Genomic DNA, 8500 nt, shown 5'->3' with positions numbered 1-8500 from the left:
TCCCTTCCCTCTGTTTGTATATATTTCTTGTATGTGAAGTAAAATTCTCAGCTGTGTTTGAGACTTCGTGTTGTGTTTGTCTTTTCGTGTTCCCGAGTCTCGGGATTTTTACATTATTCATAGTCGTTCTTGTGTAATGTAAAGAGAAAGGACACCGACACCAACAACCCTCTCCTTTTCTCTCTCTCTTTGCGCACGGTGAGACGAGTTTATTAGCTTCACGTGAAACGTCAATTTGCCCAATTTGCCGGTTCGAATTTGTGCGGACTCAGTCAACTGTTTGAACTGTCTCATAAGGCTAAAGAAAATCTCTCGTATTTCCAGTTAATGCAAGCAGGGATTTGCAGTCATTCGTTACAGTAGCGTTCAACAGGACTGTGGTGTAATGTTCGTAATGCTGAAAAAATGTTACAAATTCTATCGTCGCCTCTCATAATAATAATTCGCTGTTTCCTCTTCTTTTCGCTAACAGTGCACGCCTCAGTCAGTTCCAAACATCTGAAGTTTTCGGGAGGACCTCGATATTCCCGGTTGCGAAATCAACGATCTCGAAATTCGCGGGGTATAAGAAAAAAAAAAAGGTCCCGGGTTGTGTGGACGGAAAAAATGGTCCCGCAAGCACCTGCGCTGCCAAAAATACAGGGTCGTAGTTGCAGCTAGCCGATGGAGCACATCACAGCCGACCAAGTGATACCATTCGCTCTCCTGATTTGAAATTCCATTCAATGGGCAACACAAAATCGATATAATTCGCTGCACTAGTTCGCAAGTGATATCGTCCTCTGGATGCTAGCATTTTTCTACAGTTGGCCAGACACGGGTTTTACAGTTGTCCCCTGCATCTTTTCTGTGTCGATGTTTATGTACAATGAAAGCTGTACACCCATTTATTCATTGTCTCATGGGGGAACTGGTCCACTCGTCACAATCCCATTCGTCACCTAAAGACTCGTCACAGGATAATTGGCCTCCTTGACGAGTTCACCTATGACCAGTTGGCCTGTGACGACCGGGCTTGTGACGAGTTCTCCTAAAACCGTCTCATGGCCCGTACAACTCCGCTTCTGCTGAAGATACGGCTCATCGACATCCAAAGTATGAGAGAACAACTGCAAAGTCTGTGCCTGACCATAGCAGAAAATACGATACAGGAAATACGATATGTGATATAGGAGCACCACCCAGTGAGCATCATCCAAAGATGTCATTTATTTATTTGAGTGATTTATTTGTTAAAAATGTTTATTATTTGACATCAATTATTACTTGAAAAAGGGTTGGGGGACTTAGGATAACGGGCGTTTACAGCAGCAACTTGCTTTGTTCTTCTGTTTCTTTCATTGATTGATTTATTTTTGGGAGGCAATCATAAGGCCGAAAGTCACAAGGCCGAACTCTAAGAAGGCCGAAGTTCAAAAGGCCGAAAATTCAGAAAGCCGAAATGGACCATTTCCGAGAACGCGTATGCGCATGCCCAACCCTTGAGTCCGCCATCTTTGAGTGGAAAACATCGCTATGGACCCACCTGCGGGAGGCTGTCATGTTCATTGTGGGGAGATAATCGGTTTCAAGGTTACGCGGACGTTTGAGGTCTGGTAACGAGTACAATGCGCTTTCACTCTTTCAGCATTCATCTTCCAATCTTCTCTTGCTACTTTCCCACGCAACGTGCCAGTCCGAAAAGCGCGTCGCCATTATTGGGGTGAAAGACACGACGTTCGACATTGCGTCGCCAGGGGCGACGCGAATATGGAAATGGTCCATTTCAGAAGGCCGAAGACTCAGAAGGACGAAAGCTAAAAAAGCCGAAGACTCAAAAGACCGAAAAATTGCAGGACCGATACAAAAAAAGGTAAAATAAAAAGAAAAATACGTTTTTTTGTGTCCTGTTCTTTCTTTTTTTCACCTTGTAGCGTTCTTTCAGTTCGTGCATGTTCACGTGAATGCACGTCATACTGCCGAAAATAAAGGTAGGGGCCGAGTTTACGGGGGCATGAAAACTGAGCCACAGCAGTGGAAGAATGAGACATTTTCCGAAAAGGGCACAAAACTTAAGGAAGCTAATTGTAGTTGGTACAGAACACATACTGCTAATGGATAAGAAAGGATTAGTCGGTCATTAACAGGTCTTTGGCCGTATCCTTCTTGAACACTACGGGATGTTAACCCCAGGCGAGTCCAAATTTCGGACACATGTGGAAGTGTTCCAGCAAAGAACAGAAAAGCCCCTTTTGGAGTGGTACAGGCCATGGACCTGGGACAGAAAAGGGGAGAAGGTTCACGTCCCATAAGTGGTCGTGAGCTTAATGGATCACCATAGTTCCAGCAAGGAATGGTCATGGATGTCACGATGTCAATGCGCCAGTTGTCCTCGCAAAAGGGAAACACGAAGATTGGCTGCCAAGATGGGTGTGTGTAGATTCTCGACCGAAAAGCTGGGGACCTGCGTTACTGGCGTTGTGAACTGAAAACCGAATGCAACGGCCGCGTTATTACGGAATTCCTCAACGGCCAGCACGTGCTGGTAAATAAGACAAAGTGTCACCTCCACGCCCCAGCCATATGCAGAGGAGCCGTCATGGACGTGACGACCTCTATACGGAACCTAGCGCCAACTCTCGAGAACCGCCAGCGAGGATTGTGCAGCAGGCATCGAACGCAATGATCAGCTCTGCAAGACAACAACTGCCGACCGAGAACGCGCTGAAGCAGATGGTCCGGAGGACAAGAAACGCTGGCTGTCCACGTGAACCGGAGCCGCTTGATGACCTAGAGCTCGGGGAGGACTGCAAGTTTACACTTCAAGGCAAGTCATTCCTTCGGTGCAACGTCACTTGTGACGACGGCGCAAGGGTACTCGTATTCACCACAGATGAAAACATATGCCATCTCGCATCCTCACGGACTTGGCTGGACGGAACATTCAAGACAGTGTCGAGGTTATTCGAGCAGCTCTACACCGTTCACGGTTACGTTCAGGGATCCCTCTTCCCACTTGTATTTTGCCTGATGTCACGCAAGACTCAACTGGCCTACCAGCAACTTCTACGCGAGATCAGTGACATTGCAGCGGAGCAGCAAATATTACTGTGCCCAACGACAGTTCTTGTCGACTTCGAGGTAGCAGCTATCAATGCTGTTCGTGTCGAGCTGCCCGACGCTAGCATTCATGGATGCTTTTCCACGTGTGCCAAATTCTATGGCGAAGGGTGCAGAATCTGGGGCTCACTAGGCCGTACGCGGACAACGTTGAAGACTTCGCCATCAAAGTCAGGCAGCTTGCTGCGTTGGCATTTCTACCCGTGGAGGATGTTCGGGAAACATATTCAAGCTTGAGAACACAATTTACTGCGGACGCATCAACACTACTGGAGTGGTGGGAGACGAACTACATCCTGGGCAGACCCGTACGGCGCAGTACTGCTGATGTACGGACGGTTGTAATCAGAACCACGCCAACCAAGGGAAGAAATCACCCGGAAAAGAGGGACGAGAAATGTTCAAATGGGTGAGCCACATTAATATTATTCACGTTTGCGAATGCCTTTGTCAATCCTAGTGCAATTATTGGTGTCCCCAAATTGTTCAGGGACTGTGGAATGCCTCCGCAAGTTCACGATAACTTATTGCGGAGTAGTTTGTCACTAGTATGTTTTAGGGAACCTTCGCCACTGCCAAACATTTCAGGGCAGCAAGAAAGGCCACCTGAACAGCAACTACCACCTGCTTTCATGCAATTGCTGTCACAAACTTCTTCAAACTACTTCAACGAGTTCTTTGAAGAAATTAAGGAAACATACACAGAGGCTGTCATACGAGACGTGGAACGTGTCACTGCAGACCAGACACCAAATTTCAACTGGCATCTTTATCGTAGGGGAATGGCAACTGCATCAGCTTCCACAGCTTTCGAACAAGGTGCAAAACTGCAGCGAAGAAATATGGCGTAGACATGAAAGGGCTTCTGACATTGGTTGCCAGGATAAAGAGGACTCAAACGTCTGCCATGAAAGAAGGGATCAGGAAGGAGCTTGAAGCAAGGAACATGTTCTTAACCTTGTTAGCTGCTGATGGCCATGCAGCAGCCATAGGACTATGTGGACTTGTCATCTACAAGGACTTTCCCGCCATGGGTTGCTCATCAGATGGCATAGTACAATTTTCATGTGATTGCTGCCGAGGAAAAAGGAGCCTAATAGAAATTAAGTGCCCGTTAAAAACAAGCCACATGTTTACAAAAGGGAAACCGAAGGCTACGCAGATGACGCAAATGCAAGTTCAGATGGGGGTCCTGAAAATCGAAGAGTGCATTTTTTTGTGTATGTCAACTAACAGGAGTTTGAGATGGCTACTGTTAAATTTGATAAAGGCTACTTTGAGGAGTGCATTGCAGCTCTCAAGTTTGGTTTTGAAAAGCCCCTCTTCAAGGAGCTTAGACAGCTCTGCTAGATGTTACTCCACAGATACACTTTTTTGTGTGAATACAAGGAAGAGCTGAGCTGTTTTATTCTCTTCAAGTAATAAATACTGTAACAATTACTTTGCTGTGTGTTCCTTGCATGACAGCACTTCGGCAAGTTTTCTTTACAGCTTTGCATGAAGTACTTGCTTCATGATAAGTGTAATCAGTATTTTATTTTTCTTGTACTTGGATCAGAGACATTCAAAGGTTCCAAGAACAGTGTTAGAGTAACATATGTAGTTGTTTCTACCTAAAAAACTTATCAGGTGCTAGGATGGGCTTGGACAAATTAACAAGGCCAGCTATTACCTGCATCACCATGTCGAAATGTGGGAGCATGTGCACAGGGAACTTCTGTTGTAATATCTTGTATGCTTTCAAGCGCTGAATGGCTCGCTCTACATGGACTCGAGCACGCGATATCTCGTTATTGCGGAGAGCATCAGCTTCACTCATTCGTTTTTGTTTCTTCAAAAGTGAAGGCATTATCAGTTCTAGGTTTGCGTCACTACAGAGAGTATCTATTAAAAACCCTTGTCAACCATAACCTGGTCCTTGAAAGCAGTGCAGAAGTTGAGAACATCAGACCCTCTTGTTATTGCACATGCAGTCTGAGGCACGACCCCCGTAGCTCTCACTCACAAAGCTGATCAGCACTTCACTTGGTGCACAACCGATGAGGACCTTTGCAGTGTGACCTTCCTTGTACTGGCTGTAGGTAAGTATTCTGGACTGCAGGTCTTTCGGTTTCTCGATGGGGACTTCAGTACAGTCCAGTACCACACGTGTTCTGCTAAATTTCTCGAAGTAGACAGGTAGGTTGGCTTGCACTGAATCTTTTGATGGGAAAAATACTGCCTCTCGTAAGATGTGAGCTAGGGTAGCAAGTCCTTCACTGAACAGATTGGAGACAGTTGTACGGTGAACATTGAAGAGCACGGCAAGAAAATTGAAGCTGGTGTTATGATAAAGTTTGATCATCACCATCAAAACGACATCCGCATCACTTAGGCAGTACCCCCTGCATGAAACTTGCACTCTACACTGGTCGCACTTCTACAAATTCTTTTGTGATGTTCCTTAAAAGTTGTAGTGATCCGATGCCTGTCAGTGCTACCAGGTGAGAGTCAGTCCTGATTGAGCTGAAAGTCATAGGTGGCTTCACCTCCTCTGTGTACGTATTTGCCTGTGTAGATGCATCCTTTCGAGAATCTTCAGCTGGAAGTCCTGATGAGTTTGGTTCGTCCAATGCTGTTTCACAAGGCAGTGAAAGTATGTTGCATTTATGTGAATACCACTTGTGCATGTGATCTGCTTACCAAGATGAAACGATACCTCTTGGCCAGGTTGGGGCTGACTATCTACTGTGAAACAAACTTCCTTAGTTACTGATATGATATACATTTTACTTAAGGTATTAATTGGAAGTGATGTAGAAAAAACTCAATGGTGGACATGCTAATCCATGTATTATATATATATATATATATATATATATATACACACGCACATGTCAGATGGTCCTCATCAGTGACTGCGTCAGGCATTCGTATGTGCTGCTCACACATAGCTACGAGAGGTGCAGTCGCCCGGCAACCTAGACAATACATACAACCTCAAGTTAAAATGGGTTTAAAAAATCCAACGGTGTGCAACAACTTCATAACGTACTTGGGGCTTTGCGTAGTCGTTTCACCGTGTCATACGAGCGGACCGCCAGATTGCACCTAGGGATGCTGCCCCCACGAGAAGTCGTCGAATGTAACCTAACGGTTCCGGTTGAATGGCATACATGGCACATTTGCTCTAAATAATTAAAATACTTATTCTACGAAGGGTACCTCTATTGTCCTTCTTTGACGCCCTAAACTGATCAGCAGCGAAGTGCTTGTGCCAAACCATCGCGTATTTCGAAGTCGTTTCCCGATTCTGAGTTTGATACACCAAATTCGCAGGAGCTTCTTGTCCTTTGGGAAGGAGTGAAAACTTACTTCGGGTTCGGTACAATATGCATTGCACTGCGGAACGCACCAATAGTGAACCATTTGCACTCAATCACATAAAATAGCGTAGAACACCACAGACCTATCGCAGGTAATCCACACTACTCGAAGCGCTCGCAGCGCCACCTGCTTGCAATAGGTTGTTCTCCTCGCCAATTGGCGAAGGTAAATAGTCATTTTATATAGCACCAATACACTTTTTTATAAGGAAGTTAATCCCCAAGCACAAGATATCAGTGATACAGCAGAAAATATTTGGTAACAAATGCAAAACGTTACTGCCAAACATCCAAACTTGTCCTGTCGCTGCGTATGATATAATGTCAGATTTCACCGCGTAGTAGCAGTTATTCAATCGTATCGGCACGTAAATCGCTAGCAGATATTATGTGGCACATAATCCATTTTTTATGTAAAACCACGATTTGAGTACCTTGTTTTATAAACATTTTACTTGTTAACTGATCATTTGTGTACCTCCCCCCCCCCCCACACACAAAAAGATAAGCGTCTAGGCATTGCAGTTTTGTGCAAATTTTGAGACATCTCATGCTTTCTGTTTCATCGCTTTAGAGTATGCAACACACCTATGCATGTAATATAGTAGCATGTGCCTCTGTCAAATATTTGTGTGAAATAATGTCATAAAATATAAATACAGACAGCTGTTATTAGAGCCTCTTTTATCCTTTACTATTAAACTTTGGAAACTGTGCGTTTAACATATGTTGTCAACAGACATCCTGTGCACAACGCACGACAGTCAACACATGAGTAAAGCAATATGCAGCATGCCTATGCACGACCCACAATAGACAGAACTTGAATAAGGAACCAATATGTAGCCTGTAGGCAGCCTATGCACAACACGCAATAGACAGAACATAAATGAGAAACCAATTTGTAGCCTATAGGGCAGGGTATGCACAACGCACAATATACACGGCATGATGAACCAACATGTGGCCCATAAGCAGCATATGTACAACACACAACAGAAAGAAAATAAATAAGAAAACAATATGTTGCCTATAGTAGTCCATGCGCAACACCCAACAGCACATAAATAAGACACACACACACACACATACATTGGATGGTAATGGGCTGGGCGATTCACCGCCGCTGAGGCGGTACACTGCCCTATTTCGCGTTGGGGGAGGATGAAGGGATGATGATGGGGCTTTCAAAGAGCCGTCGCCGACCGGTGGAGCACAAGTACTCCGCCAGAAGACGAAGGCCCTGCGTCTGGTGGGCAGCGTTCGACCACGGACCGAGGATCTTCGCTAGGTTGAACGGCCGCTTGTCGATGCGTTGCATAGAGAGTTCCATTAGGGCACGCTCGTGGTGGTATTGCCCGCAAGCCAGGATGACGTGGCTGAGGTCGCCGTGCACTCGCAAAGTGGGGCAGAGGGAAGACGAGGTAGAGCCGAGACGATGTTGAAAGGCAGGTGTAAAGGCAACGTTGAGCCTCATGCGGTGGAAGAGAGCAGTTAATGGGCGCGGTAGTCGCGGAGGAAGGACGAGAGAAAGCGTGGGGTCTACATCAGAGAGAAGGGAGTGAGCTATGTCGTGTTCCCACTGAGCCTGCATCTTGGGACCGGTGAGAGTCAAGAGGAGGTGTTTTCGGTCGCCCGACGACATCATGATCGGGGAAAAAGCTGCGTGCTGATGGGCGTTCAATGCGGCTCTGTCTGCTTCTTCGTTGCCGCTGATACCGACATGTCCGGGGATCCACTGCAATATTACAGTGTGCCCTACAATGGTCGCCTTCTTATAAGCTTGCAGGATGTCAAAGACAACAGGACCGAGGAGTCCACGTATCCCCAAGTTGGCCACACACTGGAGCGCGGGTCTTGAGTCTGTATAGACGACCCAGGACTGAGCTGGACTGGCGGATATTTTTTGCATAGCAAATAGGATGGCGTAAAGCTCGGCACACGTAGACGATGTTCTGTGAGAAAGACGGTGACCACAGGAGACTGACTGGGATGGAATGACAAATGCCGAGGATGATCCACCCCGAGTAGATGAC

Source organism: Ornithodoros turicata, chromosome 1 (assembly GCF_037126465.1).
Source record: "Ornithodoros turicata isolate Travis chromosome 1, ASM3712646v1, whole genome shotgun sequence".
NCBI classification, from domain to species: Eukaryota; Metazoa; Arthropoda; class Arachnida; order Ixodida; family Argasidae; genus Ornithodoros; species Ornithodoros turicata.
The sequence above is the reverse complement of the archived record's forward strand: the minus strand, read 5'-3'. Positions refer to the sequence as shown.